Here is a 23,774-nt window from a genome sequence, read left to right as displayed (position 1 = left end):
GGTATAATAAAAAATCTTTCATATAAAGTGCATTGAATACTATGAGAAGTTTGATTCGTTATGATTGTTATGATATATGAAGATGGTGATATTAGAGTTATGGTAGTTGAGTAGTTGTGAATTTGAGAGATACTTGTGTTAAAGTTTGTGATTCACGTAGCATGCACGTATGGTGAACCGTTATGTGATGAAGTCGGAGCATGATTTATATTTTTGATTGTCTTCCTTATGAGTGGAGGTCCGGGACGAGCGATGGCCTGTTCCTACCAATATATCCCCTAGGAGCATGCGCGTAATACTTCGTTTCGAAAACTAATAGATTTTTGCAATAAGCATGTGAGTTCTTTATGACTAACGTTGAGTCCATGGATTATACGCACTCTCACCCTTCCACCATTGCTAGTCTCTCTAGTACCGCGCAACTTTCGCCGGTACCATAAACCCACCATTTACCTTCCTTAGAATAGCCACCATACCTACCTATTATGGCATTTCCATAGCCATTTTGAGATATATTGCCATGCAACTTTCCATCGTTTCGTTGTTATGACAAGTTCCATCATTGTCATATTGCTTTGCATGATCATGTAGTTGACATCGTATTTGTGGCAAAGCCACCATTCATAATTTTTCATACATGTCACTCTTGATTCATTGCACATCCCGGTACACCGCCAGAGGCATTCACATAGAGTCATATTTTGTTCTAAGTATCTAGTTGTAATTCTTGAGTTGTAAGTAAATAAAATTGTGATGATCATCATTATTAGAGCATTGTCCCAGTGAGGAAAGGATGATGGAGACTATGATTCCCCCACAAGTTGGGATGAGACTCTGGACGAAAAAAAAGAAAGAAAAAAAAAGAGGCCATAAAAAGGAGAAAAGAAAAAGAAAAGTCCCAAATAAAAAAATGAGAGAAAAAGAGAGAAGGGGAAATGCTACTATCCTTTTTTCACACTTGTGCTTCAAAGTAGCACCCTGATCTTCATGATAGAGAGTCTCTTATGTTGTCACTTTCATATACTAGTGGAAAATTTTCATTATAGAACTTGGCTTTGTATATTCCAATGATGGGCTTCCTCAAAATGCCTTAAGTCTTCGTGAGAAAGCAAGTTGGATGCACACCCACTAGTTTCTTTTCTTGAGATTTCATACATTTATAGCTCTAGTGCATCCGTTGCATGGCAATCCCTACTCACTCACATTAATATCTATTGATGGGCATCTCCATAGCCCGTTGATATGCCTAGTTGATGTGAGACTATCTTCTCCATTTTGTCTTCTCCAAAACCACCATTCTATTCCACCTATAGTGCTATATCCATGGCTCATGCTCATGTATTGTGTGAAGATTGAAAAAGTTTGAGAAAATTAAAAGTATGTAACAATTGCTTGGCTTGTCATCGGGGTTGTGCATGATTTAAATATTTTATGTGATGAATATAGAGCATAGCCACTCTTGGGGAACGTAGTAATTTCAAAAAAAATCCTACGCACACGCAAGATCATGGTGATGCATAGCAACGAGAGGGGAGAGTGTTGTCTACGTACCCTAGTAGACCATAAGCGGAAGCGTTATATCAACGTGGTTGATGTAGTCATACATATTCACAATCCGACCGATCCAAGTACCGGACGCACGGCACCTCCAAGTTCTGCACACGTTCGGCTCGGTGACGTCCTCGCCTTCTCGATCCAGCAAGAGGGGCGAAGTAGTAGATGAGTTCCGGCAGCACGACGGCGTGGTGACGGTGTTGGTGAAGAACAATCTCCACAGGGCTTCGCCTAAGCACTACGAAAACTATGACGAAGGATAAACTAGAGGGGACGGGGTAGCCGGCACACGGCTTGGTGTTTCTTGATGTGTCTTGGGTGCTAGCCCTGCCCCTCTATTTATATGTTGAGCCTTGGGGTCGAAACTTGGAGTAATAGCCTCCACAAAGTCGGTTTCACCCGAAAGGCAAGAGTCCTTCTCGGACTCCAGGGCCAGACGCCATGGACCCTGGCGTCTGGCCCTGGACTCCGAAAAACTTCCTTTTGCGCTTTCCAAAAACCTCATGGGCTTTCCCCTTTGGCCCAGAAAAAGCGTTATCGTGCCCAAACATTTCGGGAAACATCCGAAACCCCTTCCGGTGAATTCCGGAACCCTTCCAAAGATCAAACACTACTATCCACATATCAATCTTTACTTCCGAACCATTCCGGAGTTCCTCGTCATATCTGTGATCTCATCTGAAACTCCGAACAATATTCGGTCACCAACATACATAACTCATAGTACTATATCGTCAACGAATGTTAAGCGTGCGGACCCTACGGGTTCGAGAACTATGTAGACATGACCGAGACACCTCTCTGGTCAATAACCAATAGCGGGACCTGGATGCCCATATTGGCCCCTACATATTCTACGAAGATCTTTATCGGTCAGACCGCATAACAACATACGTTGTTCCCTTTGTCATCGGTATGTTACTTGCCCGAGATTCGATCATCGGTATCTCAATACCTAGTTCAATCTCGTTACCGGCAAGTCTCTTTACTCATTTCGTAATACATCATCTCGCAACTAACTCATTAGTTGTAATGCTTGCAAGGCTTATGTGATGTGCATTACCGAGAGGGCCCAGAGATACCTCTCCGACAATCGGAGTGACAAATCCTAATCTTGAAATACGCCAACCAAACAAGTACCTTCGGAGACACCTATAGAGCACCTTTATAATCACCCAGTTACATTGTGACGTTTGGTAGCACACAAAGTGTTTCTTCGGTAAACGGGAGGTGCATAATCTCATAGTCATAGGAACATGTATAAGTCATGAAGAAAGCAATAGCAACAAACTAAACGATCAAGTGCTAAGCTAACGGAATGGGTCAAGTCAATCACATCATTCTCCTAATGATGTGATCCCGTTAATCAAATGACAACTCATGTCAATGGTTAGGAAACTTAACCATCTTTGATCAACGAGCTAGTCAAGTAGAGGCATACTAGTGACACTCTGTTTGTCTATGTATTCACACAAGTATTATGTTTCCGGTTAATACAATTCTAGCATGAATAATAAACATTTATCATGAATTAAGGAAATAAATAATAACTTTATTATTGCCTCTAGGGCATAAATCCTTCAGTCTCCCACTTGCACTAGAGTCAATAATCTAGTTCACATCGCCATGTGATTAACACCCAAAGAGTACTAAGGTGTGATCATGTTTTGCTTGTGAGAGAAGTTTAGTCAGCGGGTCTGCCACATTCAGATCCGTATGTATTTTGCAAATTTCTATGTCAAGAGTGCTCTGCACGGAGCTACTCTAGCTAATTGCTCCCACTTTCAATATGTATCCAGATTGAGACTTAGAGTCATCTGGATCAGTGTCAAAATTTGCATCGATGTAACCCTTTACGACGAACCTTTTTGTCACTTCCATAATCGAGAAACATATCCTTATTTCATTAAGGATAATTTTGACCGCTGTCTAGTGATCTACTCCTAGATCACTATTGTACTCCCTTGCCAAAATCAGTGTAGGGTATACAATAGATCTGGTACACAGCATGGCATATTTTATAGAACCTATGGCCAAGGCATAGGGAATGACTTTCATTCTCTTTCTATCTTCTTCCATGGTCGGGCTTTGAGTCTTACTCAGTTTCACACCTTGTAACACAGGCAATAACTCTTTCTTTGACTTGTTCCATTTTGAACTACTTCAAAATCTTGTCAAGGTATGTACTCATTGAAAAACTTATCAAGCGTCTTGATCTATCTCTATAGATCTTGATGCTCAATATGTAAGCAGCTTCACCGAGGTCTTTCTTTGAAAAACTCCTTTCAAACATTCCTTTATGCTTTGCAGAATAATTCTACATTATCTCCGATCAACAATATGTCATTCACATATACTTATTAGAAATGTTGTAGTGCTCCCACTCACTTTCTTGTAAATACAGGCTTCACCGCAAGTATGTATAAAACTATATGCTTTGATCAACTTATCAAAGCGTATATTCCAACTCCGAGATGCTTGCACCAGTCCATAGATGGATCGCTAGAGCTTGCATATTTTGTTAGCACCTTTAGGATTGACAAAACCTTCTGGTTGCATCATATACAACTCTTCTTTAATAAATCCATTAAGGAATGCAGTTTTGTTTATCCATTTGCCAGATTTCAGAAAATGTGGCAATTGCTAACATGATTCAGACAGACTTAAGCATAGATACGAGTGAGAAACTCTCATCATAGTCAACACCTTGAACTTGTCGAAAACCTTTTTACGATAATTATAGCTTTGTAGATAGTAACACTACTATCAGCGTCCATCTTCCTCTTGAAGATCCATTTAATCTCAATGGCTCTCCGATCATTCGGCAAGTCAATCAAAGTCCATACATTGTTCTGATACATGGATATCATCTCAGATTTCATGGCCTCAAGCCATTTCGTGGAATCTGGGCTCTTCATCGCTTCCTCATAGTTCGTAAGTTTGTCATGGTCAAGTAACATGACCTCCAGAATAGGATTACCGTACCACCCTGGTGCGGATCTCACTCTGGTTTACCTACGAGGTTCGGTAGTAACTTGATCTAAAGTTACATGATCGTCATCATTAGCTTCCTCACTAATTGGTGTAGTAGCCACAGGAACAGATTTCTGTGATGAACTACTTTCCAATAAGGGAGCAGGTACAGTTACCTCATCAAGTTCTACTTTCCTCCCACTCACTTCTTTCGAGAGAAATTCCTTCTATAGAAAGGATCCATTCTCAATAATGAATATCTTGCCTTCGGATCTGTGATAGAAGGTGTACCCAACATTTTCTTTTGGGTATCCTATGAAGATGCACTTCTCCGATTTGGGTTTGAGTTTATCAGGTTGAAACTTTTTCACATAAGCATTGCAACCTCAAACTTTAAGAAACGACAGCTTAGGTTTCTTGCCAAACCATAGTTCATACGGTGTCGTCTCAACGGATTTAGATGGTGCCATATTTAACGTGAATGTAGCTGTCTCTAATGCATAACCCCAAAACGATAGTGGTAAATCGGTAAGAGACATCATAGATCGCACCATATCTAATAAAGTACGGTTACGACGTTCGGACACCATTACACTGTGGTGTTCCAGGTGGCGTGAGTAGTGAAACTATTTCACATTGTTTTAACTGAAGGCCAAACTCGTAACTCAAATATTTTACTTCCGCGATCATATCGTAGAAACTTTTATTTTTGTTACGATGATTCTCCACTTCACTCTGAAATTCTTTGAACTTTTCAAATGCTTTAGACTTGTGTTTCATCAAGTAGATATACTCATATCTTCTCAAATCATCTGTGGAGATCAGAAAATAATGATACCTGCCGCGAGCCTCAATATTCATCGGACCACATACATTAGTATGTATGATTTCCAACAAATCTGTTGCTCGCTCCATTGTTCCGGAGAACAGAGTCTTAGTCATCTTGCTCATGAGGCATGGTTCGCAAGCATCAACTGATTCATAATCAAGTGATTCCAAAAGCCCATCAACATGGATTTTCTTCATGCGCTTTAAACCAATATGACCTAAACGACAGTGCCACAAATAAGTTGCACTATCATTATTAACTTTGCATCTTTTGGCTTCAATATTATGAAAATGTGTATCACCACGATCGAGATCCAACAAACCATTTTCATTGGGTGTATGACCATAGAAGGTTTTGTTCATGTAAACAGAACAACAATTATTCACTAATTTACATGAATAACTGTATTCCAATAAACATGATCATATTCATGCGCAACGCAAACACTAAATAACATTTATTTTAGGTTTAACACTAATGCCGAAAGTATAGGGAGTGTGCGATGATGATCATATCAATTTTGGAGCCATTTCCAATACACATCGTCACTTCACCCTTAACTAGTCTTTGTTCATTCTGCAACTCCCGTTTCGAGTTACTATTCTTAGCAACTGAACTAGCATCAAATACTGAGGGGTTGCTATAAACACTAGTAAAGTATACATCAATAACATGTATATCAAATATACCTATGTTCACTTTGCCATCCTTCTTATCCGCCAATTACTTGGGTAGTTCCGCTTCCAGTGACCAGTTCCTTTGAAGTAGAAGCACTTAGTTTCAGGCTTAGGTCCAGACTTGGGTTTTTTCACTTGAGCAGCAACTTGATTGCCGTTCTTCTTGAAGTTCCCCTTTCTTCCCTTTGTCCCTTTACTTGAAACTAGTGGTTTTGTTTACCATCAACACTTGATGCTTTTCTTGATTTCTACCTTCGTCGATTTTAGCATCACGAAGAGCTTGGGAATCGTTTTCGTTATCCCTTGCATATTATAGTTCATCAAAAGTTCTACTAACTTGGTGATGGTGACTAGAGAATCCTGTTAATCACTATTTTATCTGGAAGATTAACTCCCACTTGATTCAAGCGATTGTAGTACCCAGCCAATCTGAGCACATGCTCACTGCTTGAGCTATTCTCCTCCATCTTTTAGCTATAGAATTTGTTGGAGACTTCATATCTCTCAACTCGGGTATTTGCTTGAAATATTAACTTCAACTCCTGGAACATCTCATATGGTCCATGATGTTCAAAACGTCTCTGAAGTCCCGATTCTAAGACGTTAAGCATGGTGCACTAAACTATCAAGTAGTCATCATATTGAGCTAGCCAAACATTTATAACGTCTGCATCTGCTTCTACAATAGGTCTGTCACCTAGCGGTGCATCAAGGACATAATTCTTCTGTGCAGCAATGAGGATAATCCTCAGATCATGGATCCAATCCACATCATTGCTACTAACATCTTTCAACTTAGTTTTCTCTAGGAACATATCACAATATAAACAGGGAGCAACAACGCGAGCTATTGATCTACAACATAGTTATGCAAATACTATCAGGTCTAAGTTCATGATAAATTAAAGTTCAATTAATCATATTACTTAAGAACTCCCACTTAGATAGACATCCCTCTAATCATCTAAGTGATCGCGTGATCCATATCAACTAAACCATGCCCAATCATCACGTGAGATGGAGTAGTTTCAATGGTGAACATCGCTATGTTGATCATATCTACTATATTATTCACGCTCGACCTTTCGGTCTCATTGTTCCAAGGCCATATCTGTTATATGCTAGGCTCGTCAAGTTTAACCTGAGTATTCCGCGTGTGCAACTGTTTTACACCCGTTTTATTTGAACATAGAGCCTATCACATCCGATCATCACGTGGTGTCTCAGCACAAAGAACTTTCGCAATGGTGCATACTTAGGGAGAACACTTATATCTTGATAATTTAGTGAGAGACCATCTTATAATGCTACCGTCAATCAAAGCAAGATAAGATGCATAAAAGATAAACATCACATGCAATCAATATAAGTGATATGATATGGCCATCATCTTCTTGTGCTTGTGATCTCCATCTCCGAAGCAACGTCATGATCACCATCGTCACCGGCGCGACACCTTGATCTCCATCGTAGCATCGTTGTCGTCTCGCCAACTTATGCTTCTACGACTATCGCTACCACTTAGTGATAAAGTAAAGCATTATAGGGCGTTTGCATTGCATACAATAAAGCGACAACCATATGGCTCCTGCCAGTTGCCGATAACTCGGTTACAAAACATGATCATCTCATACAATAAAATATAGCATCATGCCTTGACCATATCACATCACATCATGCCCTGCAAAAACAAGTTAGACGTCCACTACTTTGTTGTTGCAAATTTTACGTGGCTGCTATGGGCTGAGCAAGAACCGTTCTTACCTACGCATCAAAACCACAACGATAGTTCGTCAAGTTAGTGTTGTTTTAACCTTCTTAAGGACCGGGCGTAGCCACACTCGGTTCAACTAAAGTTGAAGAAACTGACACCCGCCAGCCACCTGTGTGCAAAGCACGTCGGTAGAACCAGTCTCGCGTAAGCGTACGCGTAATGTCGGTCTGGGCCTCTTCATCCAACAATACCGCCGAACCAAAGTATGACATGTTGGTAAGCAGTATGACTTGTATCGCCCACAACTCACTTGTGTTCTACTCGTGCATATTACATCAACGCAAAAAACCTGGCTCTGATACCACTGTTGGGGAACGTAGTAATTTCAAAAAAATTCCTACGCACATGCAAGATCATGGTGATGCATAGCAACGAGAGGGGAGAGTGTTGTCCACGTACCCTCGTAGACCGTAAGCGGAAGCATTATATCAACGCGATTGATGTAGTCGTACGTCTTCATGGTCCGACCAATCCAAGTATCAAACGCATGGCACCTCTGAGTTCTGCACACGTTCAGCTCGGTGACGTCCTCACCTTCTCAATCCAGAAAGAGGGGCGAAATAGTAGATGAGTTCCGGCACCACGATGGTGTGGTGATGGTGTTGGTGAAGAACAATCTCCGCAGGGATTCGCCTAAGCACTACGAAAACTATGACGGAGGATAAACTAGAGAGGACGGGGTAGCCCGCACACAGCTTGGTGTTTATTGATGTGTCTTTGGTGCTAGCCCTGCCCCTCTATTTATATGTTGAGCCTTGGGGTCGAAACTTGGAGTAAAAGCCTCCACAAAGTCGGTTTCACCCGAAAGGCAAGAGTCCTTCTCGGACTCCAGGGCCAGACGCCCGGGTTCCCGGCGTCTGGACCCAGATGCCACGGACCCTGGCGTCTGGCCCCTGGACTCCGCAAAACTTCCTTTTGCGCTTTCCAAAAACCTCGTGGGATTTCCCCTTTGGCCCAGATAAAGTGTTCTCATGCCCAAACATTTCGGGAAACATCCGGAACCCCTTCCGGTGAATTTCGGAACCCTTCCAGAGATCAAACACTACTATCCACATATCAATCTTTACTTCCGGACCATTCCGGAGTTCCTCGTCATATCTGTGATCTCATCCGAAACTCCGAACAACATTCGGTCACCAACTTACATAACTCATAGTACTATATCGTCAACGAACATTAAGCGTGACCCTACGGGTTCGAGAACTATGTAGACATGACCGAGACACCTCTCTGGTCAATAACCAATAGCGGGACCTGGATGCCCATATTGGCTCCTACATATTCTACGAAGATCTTTATCGGTCAGACCGCATAACAACATATGTTGTTCCCTTTGTCATCGATATGTTACTTGCCCGAGATTCAATCGTCGGTATCTCAATACCTAGTTCAATCTTGTTACCAGCAAGTCTCTTTACTCATTCTGTAACACAGCATCCTGCAACTAACTCATTAGTTGCAATGCTTGCAAGGCTTATAGTGATGTGCATTATCGAGTGGGCCCAGAGATACCTCTCCGACAATCGGAGTGACAAATCCTAATCTTGAAATACGCCAACCAAACAAGTACCTTCGGAGACACCTATAGAGCACCTTTATAATCACCCAGTTACATTGTGACGTTTGGTAGCACACAAAGTGTTTCTTCGGTAAACGGGAGGTGCATAATCTCATAGTCATAGGAACATGTATAAGTCATGAAGAAAGCAATAGCAACAAACTAAACGATCAAGTGCTAAGCTAACGGAATGGGTCAAGTCAATCACATAATTCTCCTAATGATGTGATCCCGTTAATCAAATGACAACTCATGTCAATGGTTAGGAAACTTAACCATCTTTGATCAACGAGCTAGTCAAGTAGAGGCATACTAGTGACACTCTGTTTGTCTATGTATTCACACAAGTATTATTTTTCCAGTTAATACAATTCTAGCATGAATAATAAACATTTATCATGAATTAAGGAAATAAATAATAACTTTATTATTGCCTCTAGGGCATATTTCCTTCAGCCAGACTATATGATTTTGTAGGGATAGCTTTCTTTGGCCATGTTATTTTGAGAAGACATAATTGCTTGGTTAGTATGCTTGAAGTATTATTGTTTTCATGTCAATATTAAACTTTTCTCTTGAATCTTTCAGATCTAAATATTCATGCCGCAATAAAGAAAATTACATTGAAAATTATGTTAGGTAGCATTCCACATAAAAAATTCTGTTTTTATCATTTACCTACTCGAGGACGAGCAAGAATTAAGCTTGGGGATGCTTGATACGTCTCCAATGTAACTATAATTTTTGATTGTTCCATGCTATTATATTATCTGTTTTGGATGTTTAATGGGCTTTAATATGCACTTCTATATTATTTTTGGGACTAATCTAGTAACCGAATGCCCAGTTCAAATTGCTGTTTTTTGCCTATTTCAGTGTTTCGTAGAAAAGGAATATCAAACGGAATCCAAACAGAACAAAACCTTCACGAGGATCTTTTTTTTTGGAACAAACGCAATCCAGGAGACTTGGAGTGGAGGTCAAGGAAGCAACAAGACGGCCACGAGGTAGGGAGGCGCGCCCAGGGGGGTAGGCGCGCCCCCACCCTGAAAGCATCCAGGGGAGCCACAAAACCATTTATCCACCGCCGCAACCTTCTGTGCCCGTGAGATCCCATCTGGGGACCTTTTCCGGCGATCTGCCGGAGGGGGATTCGATCACGGAGGGCTTCTACGTCAACATCATAGCCTCTCCAATGATGTGTGAGTAGTTTACCACAGACCTTCGGGTCCATAGTTATTAGCTAGATGGCTTCTTCTCTCTCTTTGGTTCTCAATTCAAAGTTCTCCTCCATGTTCTTGGAGATCTATTCAATTTAATACTTTTTGCGGTGTGTTTGCCGAGATCCAATGAATTGTGGGTTTATGATCAAGATTATCTATGAACAATATGTGATCCTTCTCTGAATTCTTATATGCATGATTTGATATCTTTGCAAGTCTATTCGAATTTTCGGTTTAGTTTGGCCTACTAGATTGATCTTTCTTCTAATGGGAGAAGTGCTTAGCTTTGGGTTCAATCTTGCGGTGCTCGATCCCAGTGACAGAAAGGGAACCGACACGTATTGTGTTGTTGTCATCGAGGATAAAAAAGATGGGGTTTATATCATATTGCTTGAGTTTATCCCTCTACATCATGTCATCTTGCCTAATGCGTTACTTTGTTCTTATGAACTTAATACTCTTAATGCATGCTGGATAGTGGTCGATGTGTGGAGTAATAGTAGTAGATGCAGAATCGTTTCGGTCTACTTGACACGAATGTGATGCCTATGTTTATGATCATGCCTAGATATTCTCATAACTATGCACTTTTCTATCAATTGCTCGGTAGTAATTTGTTCACCCACCATAATATATGCTATCTTGAGAGAAGCCACTAGTGAAACATATGGCCCCCGGGTCTACTTTACATCATATAAGTTTCCGATCTATAATTCTAGTTTACTATTTATTTTGCAATCTTTACTTTCCAATGTATACAACAAAGATACCAAAAATATTTATCTTATTATCTTTATCAGATCTCACTTTTGCAAGTGACCGTGAAGGGATTGACAACCCCTTTATCGCATTGGTTGCAAGGTTCTTGATTGTTTGTGCAGGTACTAGGCGACTTGCGTGTAGTCTCCTACTGGATTGATACCTTGGTTCTCAAAAACTAAGGAAAATACTTACGCTACTTTGCTGCATCATCCTTTCCTCTTCAAGAAAAAACCAATGCATGCTCAAGAGGTAGCAATTGGTCGGACTCTCGGATGAGATCACGGACATGCTGAGGAGTCTCGAAATGGTCGAGAGGTAAAGATTGATATATTGGACGATGATATTCGGACAATGGAATGGTTCGGGTATTTTTCGGAGTACCGAGAGGTTACCGGACCCCGCCCCCCCCCCCCCCCCCCGGGGGGGGGAAAGTAATGGGCCACTCTGGGCCATAGGGGAGAGAGGAGGAAGCCACAAGGGGTGGCCATGCCCCCCCATGGGAGTCCTAATTGGACTACGGGAGGGGGCGGCGCCCCCTTTCCTTCTCCCCCTCCCTCTCCTTCCCCATTTTCCCCCTCCATGAGAAGGAATAAGAAGGGGCGCCAAATCCTACTAGGACTGGGAGTCCTAGTTGGACTCCCCCCTATGGCGCGCTCCCTCCTCCTTTATATACGTGGGTAGGGCATCCCTTGGAGACACACCAATTGTTCCAAGCCATGTGCGGTGGCTCCCTCCATGGTTTACTCCTCCGGTCATATTCACGTAGTGCTTAGGCGAAGCCCTGCACGGATCACATCACCATCACCGTCACCATGCCGTCGTGCTGACGAAACTCTCCCTCGACACTTTGCTGGATCAAGATTTCGAGGGACGTGATCGAGCTGAATGTGTGATGAACTCGGAGGTGTCGTACGTTCGGTACTTGATCGGTTGGATCGCTAAGATGTTGGACTACATCAACCGCGTTAACCTAACACTTCCGCTTTTGGTCTACGAGGGTAGGTGGACACACTCCCCCCTCTCGTTGCTATGCATCTCCTAGATAAATCTTGCATCATCGTAGGATTTTTTTGAAATTGCCTGCTACGTTCCCGATCAGTCCACGAGTCAACCACAAGGTCGGAGGGAGCACCCTAGGGGGGTGGGGGCGCCCTCCACCCTTGTAGAGGCCTCGTGGCTTTTCTGGCCCAACTCTTTTGCTTCGGGGGCTTCTTCTGGTCCATAAAAAATCACCGTAAATTTTCAGGTCATTTGGACTCCGTTTAATATTCCTTTTCTGTAAAACTCAAAAACAAAGAAAAAACAAAAACTGGCACTGAGCTCTAGGTCAATAGGTTAGTCCCAAAAATCATATAAAATAGCATATAGATGTATATAAACATCCAAGATAGATAATATAATAACATGGAACAATCAAAAATTATAGATACATTGAAGACGTATCAACGGAGAAACAACGTCTTATTCATCGGGAGGCAACAAAATACGACATGTTCATTGGGAGCCAACCGGCTTGGATGAAATAGCTGAAACGAGGTATGGCATAGCGTAGAACGGAGGAAATAGCCTTCTGTTCGACAGTGTACGGTCGAAATGGGATCATGTTCATCAGGAAGGGTCTGGCGTATCGCAAAATAGAGGAAACGAACTTCTGTTCGAGTGCCTACAGTCGAAACGGGGTCCTATTGATCGAGAGGGGTGTGGCGTAACGCAAAACGGAGGAAACGGACTTCTGTTCGACCGCCTACGATTGAAACGGGATCCTGTTCATCGGGAGGGGTGTGGCATACCGCAAAAGACTCCACGGGCTACTATTCATCCACCGTCTACTGCCTCGCTCCAGCCTCCATGGGCTACTGTTCGTCCACCGTCGACTTCCTTCCAGCCTCCACCTGTTACTGTTCATCCACCGCGTCTTCCTCCTACCTCCACCAGCTACTGTTTATTCACGGGCTACTGTTCATCTAACCTCCACCGGCTACTGTTCAACCAGCCCTTCATGGGGTCCTGTTCATCCGGCGGCAACGGCCTACTACCACGGGGTCATGTTCATCCAACCCCACCGGGAACTGTTCATCCAACCCCAACCAACTGGTTAGACTCACCATGTCTCGACACGTTCAACGAACCCCCAACAACGGTCATTGTTAATCAAGAGGCAGGTTTGATCGGCTTCAGTTAGCAGCAATAGCGAAGGAATTGTTCGGGTTCAGTTAACAACCAAGGGATCGATCGCTCGGGTTCAGTAATGTAACTAGTGCAATTGCTCGGGTTCAATAAGCGAACGCCTCGCTCGGGTTCCATTAGAACCCAACACCTTGCACACACGCGTGCATACCTATACGATAGAAACGCACAAACCTCCTTGCATCGCTTGGCCCTGAACACCCACCGTAACCGGGAACTCTCCAAAATTTTCCTCGCCCTCGCTTCTACCATGTTTTTTTTCCGTCATGGATGGCCCAAAAATTGTCATGCAGGTGCGTCTCCGGCCCGCCCAGGACGAAAATCCCAATTTCTGTCATGATTTTTTGTTATAGAAGTAGGATCCCACCACATCTATGATGATACATGTTTTTGTCACAATTATCATCATAGAAGTGTCATAACCATAACAGAAAAAAAAATCGTTCGGGCCATAATGTCACGGATGTGTCTTTTTTTGTAGTGATTGTTTGAATGCTAATACAACAAAATGGGATGAATGAGTGGAAAGTACTGCTACATCGCCATTAAAATGCTACCACGACAACAAAATAACGCTGCCGCGGCAGCAATTTCTCTACATGGCGACATCACAACCAGTGGCGGGCGCCAAAGGTGTTTTCCACTGATGTTACGAACTACAATGGCGGGCACAGACAAATACAACACTCCGTAGCTATAATAGTTGTGGTGGACGATAACACATGCCCGCCACCGCTACACTGCCATCAGTGACGGACGCCTGCCCACCACTGATGCCATAATAGCAGTGGCGGAAGGTCAATGACGGGCAGCCCTAAGAGTCTAACCCGCCACTACTAAGTTTTTTGCATCTGTCATTGTTAGGCATTCCCGCAGTGGTGGGGAGTCATGCCTAACAAAGAAAACAAGCCCACAGAATGACTACACCTTAACGATGCATGATTCAAATGCAGCAGCCGGAATGTGTGGCTACATAACGCGCCAAATTGTTTGGCTATATCAACAACTTCTTTTAAGAAAAGGAGGTTAAACCCCCGGCCTCTGCATTAATTGATGCGTGTAGTCATCTTTATTAATTATTTCACAAAGGTTTAACAAGAACATATATCAATCCACTCGAAGCCACCACTCACACCTACAAATTCAATAATGTGGAGTGCTCTCACTCCCATATCTAAAAATGGTGTCGCCGCCAATCAATCCACATAACGTATCGGGACCAACATATGGTGCAGCCTACCTAAAGCGCACACCACGTGCATACATTTTAGAAGCTGCCATCATCATTGAACCACTGACCCATCTTTAGGAGAGAGATCCGCATCATCCTTACTAGTCCAGACATCCGTCGACGCCACCACGGCGCCCAACGGTGCCACTGCCCTGTGCTCGTCCATCCAGACAAGAAGACTCTGAAAGATCCATCGTGCGTAGCACCTGCCAACTAGGCATGACTCGGCGTAGCGCCTGTCGGTCAGGCATGACTTGACAGCTCCACCGAAGCTCCGTGCAAGACGAAGCCGCTCCACCTCCTGCCTATGTCTTCTAGCGCTACTCCACAAACGATGCTCTCAATAGAGAAATGACACAGTAGTACCGCCATCGTCCGATCAGGAAGATCAGATCTTAGGGTTTTCCTGAAGCAGCACGAGTGGGTCGACAACAATTACACGACGACCCCTTCATCAAGGGTATGGCGCAAAACGCTGCCATCGCCCGTCAACGGCTCGGTTTTCACCAGCAACTATGTCTCCCCGACTCGTAGCCGGGGCAAGATGACAAATCTCGAGATCCGACCACCCAGCCGTAGGCCGGCCACCTCTGACGGAAGAGATGACCACCACTATCGGCTGCACCGGTCAGAACAGATCTAACCGGAGGTGCCGCCGACGCGACCATCAGGCCCTCCACGCGCGCCGCCGCCGATCCAAAGGCAGATGGCGCGCCGTCGCCGCCGCCGCCCAGATAGAGCAGGCCGCCTCGCCCGCAGCCCGCGCCACCTCCGACGCCGCCATGCCACAATCATCGCCGTCACCAACACTGCCACCACAATCGCCATTAGGACATCGGCCGGTCGTCACATCACCGTATTCCAGATCTAGGCCGTCATTAACCAGACTGGCGTCGCCGCAGTCCAGATCAGGGTCACACCCTCGAGCCAGGGCGCCCCGCGTCACCCTATGACCCATGAGAGGGAGGAGTGCCTCCGCCGCCACCGCCGTCACACGCACAGGCTATGTCCGGCGCCGACCACCGGCAGTGGCGGAGGGAAGGGAGAGGAAGGAGTGGTGACCCTGTGGCTATATCAACATCTGACGAATCGTGAGACACTTATTCTGAGACGGGGAAAGTAACTCGGAAAATCGGATGTCCTAAACGCTCACAATTGATAGTCAGGTGTCGCGCTTAACGGACGGGCGTTTCTGACCCGTACCATATGGGCGGAAGTCCAGGGACGGAGACAAGGGAGCGAGCAGGGGCTAGACACCCCAACGATTGGCACCCCTCAATGTCTCACGGGCCATAGTACTAGTATTTTATGTTATATGCACTAATTGGCCGGAGATAATTACAACTCAATTAGCAATTCATCCCAAAAGTAATGTTTAATCAGTAGACCATGCATGCCAAGCCCAAATAGTGGCCCATCTTCCCATTCTGACCACCGGTGAGCAGGAGGCTTACAAGTTTGATCGTTTCGAACTCTGTACGTTGATCTGATCCAAAATGGATCTCCCATCGCTAGGAGCTAGGGTTTCTTGCCGCCACTCAATGGCTCGCTGCACCTCCAATCCCACCCGCCCGGCAACCAACCACCATGCACTGCTTCCGTTTGCCGGTGCTGGTGGCGCTAGGAGACCCGCAAGGACCAAGTTGCTTCCAGCTTCTCCATGGTGTTAACCGCTTTGTTGAGCCGTATGTCATTGAGTCCGTCGTGTGTGTGTTCATGATCTAAGGGTATGTTTGGTTCGAGTCATTAGGTGGAACGTAACGGGTCCGTTCCGTCCCCAGGGGTCATTCCATTGTTTGGTTGGGTCGAGGAACAAGAACCTACTCGTTCTAGGGAACGACAAATTCCCTCTATATGCGGAATGTGCTGGTACCTCCGATTTGGAGGAACCACGCGGAACCGCTCTTGCACCTCGCCTCTCCCCCCGATTCACTCACCCCACCCAAACGCCCAATCCCCATCTTTATTTCAGCGCCGCCGCCCGCCTCTCTCCCCATGTCGATCTTCCACCAGCGCTGGTGACTCCCATGGCACCGCCTCTCCCTCCCCGGCGGCGAACTAGGATCGGGGCGGCGGGCAAGCAGGTATGGCGTCTGGTACCGGTGAGGTGGGTGGGGAGATGGTCTCCGGCAACGGCGACTGCGAAGGAAGCCATGACCAAGCGTGGACTACCTCCGCCCGGAGTCCTTCATCACGCCTGAAGAGAGCAGAGCAGCTGCAACGCTGCAGCGCAGATTTTGTTGCCGATCTGGCTGGGAGTAGAGCAGCGGCTACAACGCAGCAAAAAGCACATGAGTAGATCAACAGCGCTGGCAGGGAGGAGGGAGCTGGCGATGACATGCAAGCAAGTCTAGTGTCGAAGGGCGGCACCAGGGAGGAGGGAGTTGGACATCTCACCGATCTGGATTGGTTTTAGGGACTAATGTGTGACGTTCATCCAGAAGAACCTCACCTCTACTAGTTCTAAGAGTTTTTAATTAATTTTGTTTCTAACCTTTTCATTGGATGGAAGAAATAGTAGTTCATCCTGGTTTTGATTTTCTTCAAATTTTTCATCTTTTCAAGAGAGATGTGAGGTAAAATTTAGACATATTTGTTCAAAATTGTATAGTATTGGTAGTTGACTTCTTGATATATGGCATGAGTATATATTAAAATCAAGGATGTCATGCATATATGAGAACTTCACCATTCAAGAGAGATGAGCTGAATCAAATTTGTCTTTGTTCCATTCCTTCAACCAAAGAGTGAGACGGAACCATTCCATTCCATCATTTGAGTGCAACCAAACACAAGAATGGAATGGACCCATTCTAATGGAATGGAACCATGACATTACATTCTACTTGGTTCCTCAACCAAACACACCAAGGCTCCGTTTGTTCATGATCTAAAGCTCCGTTTGAAAGGTCCGTCGACATACAATATCCATACAATATCCCAATATCCGTTGCAGCTGGTTCATTCTTTTCTCTGGATTACAACTTAAAGCCTATTAATCAAGCATGTAAGAGGATCTCTGTTAATTTACTAATTAGACGTCTCTTTAAAAAAATGCCCCTAATCGATAACATGTATTTCCTGATTAAATATGTTAGTTGTATATATGGATGATCTATACACAAAGATAATTATCAAGGAGGTCGTTTATAAGGGGTCGTGGGCTGCAATCTTTTTTAGTTTCGACTAGCAAACATGCCCATGCGTTGCAACGGAAAATAAAAAATATCACACGTCTCTAATGTGATAAGCAATCACAGGTGCATGTCCTCTATTTTAACATGACAATCAATGATCATTCAGCATGAATTGTGAGCTTGAAAAACAATGGACGACATGCCGAGCAATAGCTCGATTGAGCGTAGGGGTTTTCAGGATGCCAATTTGAAACATGACATGTGGTCCCGAGTCAATTTAGTTAAAACTTATTAGTTCATTCTGAAATTTAAAATCAAAATTAGAAGAAATAGCATTATTAATAAATTTAGACCTGATGAATGAGCTAAATTTAAAAGTAAAATGGAAAAAAATAATATTTTGAAACAGTAGCGTCAGCAATGCTCTTTCCCAGCCCATTTCATTTGTAGCCGACCATCAACTGCTTCACATTGGTTCGCTTGGCTTTTGCACATTTAGGCCTACCTCTTAATTTTTTAATACAACGCCCCTCTCTTCCTCTCTGTATTAGCTTCTGAGATAAGGCAATGATCCTCTCTTCCTCTTTGTATTAGTATTAGCTTCTGAGGTGGCTTACTGATTAAGAAGAATAGATGTATATAAATCGATGTAACTACATATGAGAGAGCAATGTGGTATTATTTAATGGGCAGATGATCGTTTTCTCTTCTATTTTTTAAGGAAATATGACAAACGAACGTGAGATTATTCATTGTATGCTGCCCGCCTGGGCCTTGGGCCGGAAGAAGCATCTCAACCGGAGCTGTTGTGCGAAGGGTGGATGTGCCGGCCAAGAGAGCGCACGTGCATCTGATTTCTGATCGCATGTACACACAAATAGTTGATTGCTGGTATGGCTGGCCCATGTACGGCTCATGGCGAAGGTCATGTGTTCGAATTATGACTTTGACAATTTTTTTTTTGATACACGGATGACCAAAAAATCAAAAAGTCAAAGAATAGTACCACCTCGATGTAGAAAATAATATAGGTAAAAAAACTGAAAGCGTAAACTCACGAAAAGAAGCGTATTATGATTGTGAATCCACGAAATCAATCCGTACTTTATTATTGCCATCTAAAAAAACTGAAAGTGTAAACTCACGAAAAGAAGCGTATTATGATTGTGAATCCACAAAGTCAATCCGTACTTTATTATTGCCACCCCCTCTATGTTCAATTCCTGACTCCGCTCCTGTGAAAGTCAAACACGCCCGTGGGAAAGGCGAGGTGGTATACAAGTTGGACACATGAATGTTAGGCGTGGATAGGACGGACCAGATTGCGAAATAACCTTTCGAGGGAGTGCGTGAGCGGATTAAGTTCATTTAGTACTACAAAATAATACTGTGCAAAGCTAGCCGCCCCACTCCCTTGCTTGCCTAGTTGCAGATGCGGGCGTCTGTACATTTCACATGAAGTTTACTGTTGGATGTAAACGTACGCGCGCGTGGCAAGTTTTTCCTCTCCCTTTCCATTTTTCAAGATTAGGTTCGGACGACGCGATGCTGACTCGTTTCGGCGTCTCTCCCCGGAGTCGTATTCTCCTAGTTACCCAATTAGTTGAGGCATCAAGCAGGTACAACAATAATTCAACGTTGCCCCAACCCAGTGGGCACACCGATCCCTGTCAACCCGGAAGTGATTGGTCGTAGCATATTCGTGCCGTGTAGAATTAGCAACTCTGGGGTTCAATAATTAGGCATCATTTTCTGACGAACTAGTTCGACGACTTGGGTCGCCCTTCCACTCTTCTCACGAATATATACAAAATGGACATTTTATTTTATTCCCAGCTCACAGGCAAACAAGCACGGACGGTAAATGGAAAATTTAATGATACGTCCTGTCGTTGTACGAACACGTGTACTCCTAGTGTTCTAGGTTAGTTAGATTTATTACTTCCTTCGATTCATATAAACTATCACTAATTTATTACACAAGGGACAATTAACATAGATTGGAGAAAGTAGTAAAATTTAGGAGACAATGTCTATGAATATCTTTTTTTACGGGGTAATGTCTGTATGAATATTGAGGTTGGGGGATCAATGCCCTCAACAAATGAAAAACTGAACAAGGCCACCTGTAATGTGCACAAATGAAAGACTGAACGCCTGATTAATGTGTGACCGCAAATGATAGTCCGGGTACTGCACGGCTACCATGACACCTAAAAGCATCTATAGCCGGGTGCTTCAAATCAGTATCAAACGTCATGGCAGACGGCCTGATCACTTACCGGCCAAAAAATGATCCACTCGGGCGTTTTAAGCCGGCCTCAAATGCGGGCTGATCGCCACCCCTTATATCCACCCCATATCTGAGGCAGATATGGAGGGGTCGGTCACGTCCGCCACATCGAATTAATGACTAGGTCCCACACGAAATCGCCCTGACACCCAACGGTCTGATGGACGTCTCCTCCGATGGGGGTGTTAACGCCGCGTGGCGCCGCTCCGGCTCGCCGCCTGAGGGCGAAAGTTCGGTTATTAAAGCTGGACGACGTCCCCAACCCTAGCCACACCTGCTTCCTCCCTCTTCGCGCTCGCAGCCTGAGCCGAGCCTGAGCCCATCCACGTTTCTCCTTCTCCACCTCCCACTTCCCTCGACGTCCACCTCCGCCATGACCCAGCGGAGGAAGATCATGTATGCTATGCTAACAGTGGAGCGACGCTTCCAGATGCTCGAGGAGATCCGGGCTAGGCGCGTCGCCCCAATCGCAGCTCGCTTGCCTCCAGACTCGCTGGAGCCGGCGGAGGGGGGGGGTAGCAACCAGAGCCCATGGAAGGGGTGGATTTGGAGGAGGAGGACGCGCTGGAGTCAGGGCCGTTTGCGGGCTTCGCCAAGGAGGACGCCATGGCGAAGTTCGAGGTTACCCAAGCAGCGGAGATGGCGGATGAAAGATCTTGGATGTCGCCTAGAGGGGGGAGGATGAATAGGCGCTTTAAAATAATTACGGTTTAGGCTTGAACAAATGCGCAATAAAACTAGCGTTTAATTTCTCAAGCATAAAACCTAAAACAACTAGGCTCACCTATGTGCACCAACAACTTATGCTAAGCAAGATAAACTACTAAGTGATAGCAAGATATATAACATGAAACACTATGGCTATCACAAAGTAAAGTGCATAAGTAAAGGGCTCGGATAAGAGATAACCGAGGCACGCGAAGATGACGATGTACACACCCTTGCGGATGCTAATCTCCGTTTGGAGCAGTATGGAGGCACAATGCTCCCCAAAATTCCACTAGGGCCACCGTAATCTCCTCACACCCTCGCACAATGCAAGATGATGTGATTCCACTAAGAGACTCTTGAGGGCGGTCACCGAACCCATACAAATGGCAACCCTTGGGGGCGGTCACCGGACCCGCAGACTTTGGCAACCCTTGGGGGCGGTCACCGAAACCTGTACAAATTTCTCGGGGCAATTTTCACAACTTAATTAGAGACCTCGATGCTTGTCCTGGAGCTTTCCACCACAATGATTAAGCTCCGCGACACCACAAAATGTCTAGGGCGCCCAAGCACCTAAGAGGCACAAGTTCTAGGGTGCCCAAACACCCAAGAGTAATAAGCTCTCAACTTTCACTTTCACATATCACCGTGGAGAACTCAAACCGATGCAACTAATGCAATGGCAAGAACACACGAAGTGGTTAAGTCCCTCACTCCCAAATCCACCACCACAACAACAACTAAGGAGGAATATGTGAGGAAGAACAAGGAGAACACCCAGAACTCCAAGATCTAGATCCAAGGAGTTCCCCTCACATAGAGGAGAACGTGATTGGTGAAAGTGTGGATCTGGATCTCTTCTCTCTTTTCCCTTAAAAACTAGTAAGAAACATTGGAGGGATTGAGAGATAGTAAGCTCGAAGAAGGTCAACAATGGGAGAAAATACGAGCTCGAAGGATAAGAACCATTGGGGAAGAAGACCCCCTTTTATAGATGGGGAAAAATCCAACCGTTATGCTCTCTGCCTGTGCACAAGTGGTACTACCACTCTTAGAAGCGGTACTACTGCTTCATGTGGTAGTTCTAGAAGGTACCGCGGTACTAAGTTGGTTGACAGAGCGGTAGTACTGCACGATGCGGTACTACTTGGTAGTACTACCGCCCTAGTACCGTGAAACCTGTGAGGGACTACAGAAGCAGAAAGATAAGGGGAACTGTAAGCGAAGATAGAATGCGGCAGTAACGCACAAGCGGGGCTACCGCTCTACCTTAGCGGTACTATCGCTTAAATTCCTAGGGCCACATGCAAAGTTGCGGTAGTGAGGTAGAAGTGTGAGCCGTAGTGCCGCTGGAGCGGTACTACCGCTCGCCACTACCACCCTACTATTGCTGAAGCGCTAAAGAGTCCAGTAGCCTGAAAACAAGCGGTAATGCCCATGACACTGGAACCGCGGAAGTACCGCGCAAGTGGTACCACCGTTGCCTAGAGCGGTACTACCGCTAGAGAGCAACAGAAAGGCCTCAGCAGAATAGATGGAAGTAGGAAAACCTGAACTGCCATAATTTCTGCAAATGAGCTCCGAATACAGCAAACTCAAGCTTGTTGGATAGATGACGACAAGTACTATCCAATAGCAAAGATATGCCTATGAAATAGAGATGCGAAACCTCTATGATGAAGAACCGACATAAACTCCAACATCAAAAACATCATAGAAGATGCATATGAACTCCGTTTTCATTGAACTCGAGCTTGTCATGAAGATGGCCATAAGCTCTAAAACTCATAAAGGGAAACATCAAACAAGAACCAATAAATATGATGCAAAGATGCAATGGTTTGAACTCTCTACAAACGATAGGATCAAGCTACTCACTCGAGGTCCCCCCTTGATAGTACGACAATCGACCCTACAAACCGGTCTCCCAACTACCACCATGAGACCGGTAAAATAGAAAACCTATCAAGGGCAAAACTTTTCCTTGCACATAGTCCACTTGATCTAGATGATGACGATCTTGACTTCCTCAAGTTGGACCACCTTTTCTGATTGCGCTCTCGATGAAGACTAGTTGATTGCTCCTTCATACTCCACTATGGGGAGCCACTCTTTGGCACATCTTCACAAGTCCATTGTCACCACAATGGACATCAAGCTTCAAGGACGCAATCTCTTCGTGATGCTCCACTGGAACTTGCACACCACAACCATACCATGGGATCACTTGATCCCTTCCGGTACATCTTCTATGCTTTGCGTGTTGATCAACTTGATTCACACTTCGACTTAGTCTTGATCAACCTTGTATCATGTCTTCTACATTACCAATCTTTGGATAATTCCTTGAACCTTGGTCATCTCATAAATTCCTCGAAACCATCACATGAACCTCAAGAAATTCATATGGACAAATCCTTCAGATATAAGTCAAGGAAACCGTTAGTCCATAGAGAATGGCATAAATTACCAAAACCACACATGGGGGTACCATGCTCTTTCAGTAGAGCAGACCGCCATCCTGGATGAGGCCTATGTGGAAGTCAACCGGCGCCTATGGCAAGAACGGGCAGAGATCAACAAGCTTTTCTTCGAACTGGAGGAGGAGGAGGTGGTGGAGGCCGGCATTGAGGAGTCGCATGAGCTGGAGTTGCGGTTGCCACTATGTACCTGGAGCCCGACACGGAGATCGTGGACATCTCCAATGACAATGAGTAGGGAAGTGTAGGTTTTAGTTGATCTACATAGTACATAGATTTTCCTTTTGCATGCTTTCTATGGATTTAAGGCTTGAAATATGAGGTATTCTGATGCAAAGAAGGAAATATTGAGAGCTGCCTGGTCGCTGCTCGCGGACACGCCCGA

The sequence above is a fragment of the Triticum urartu genome, chromosome 1 (assembly GCF_003073215.2).
Source record: "Triticum urartu cultivar G1812 chromosome 1, Tu2.1, whole genome shotgun sequence".
Classification (NCBI taxonomy): Eukaryota; Viridiplantae; Streptophyta; class Magnoliopsida; order Poales; family Poaceae; genus Triticum; species Triticum urartu.
The sequence above is the reverse complement of the archived record's forward strand: the minus strand, read 5'-3'. Positions refer to the sequence as shown.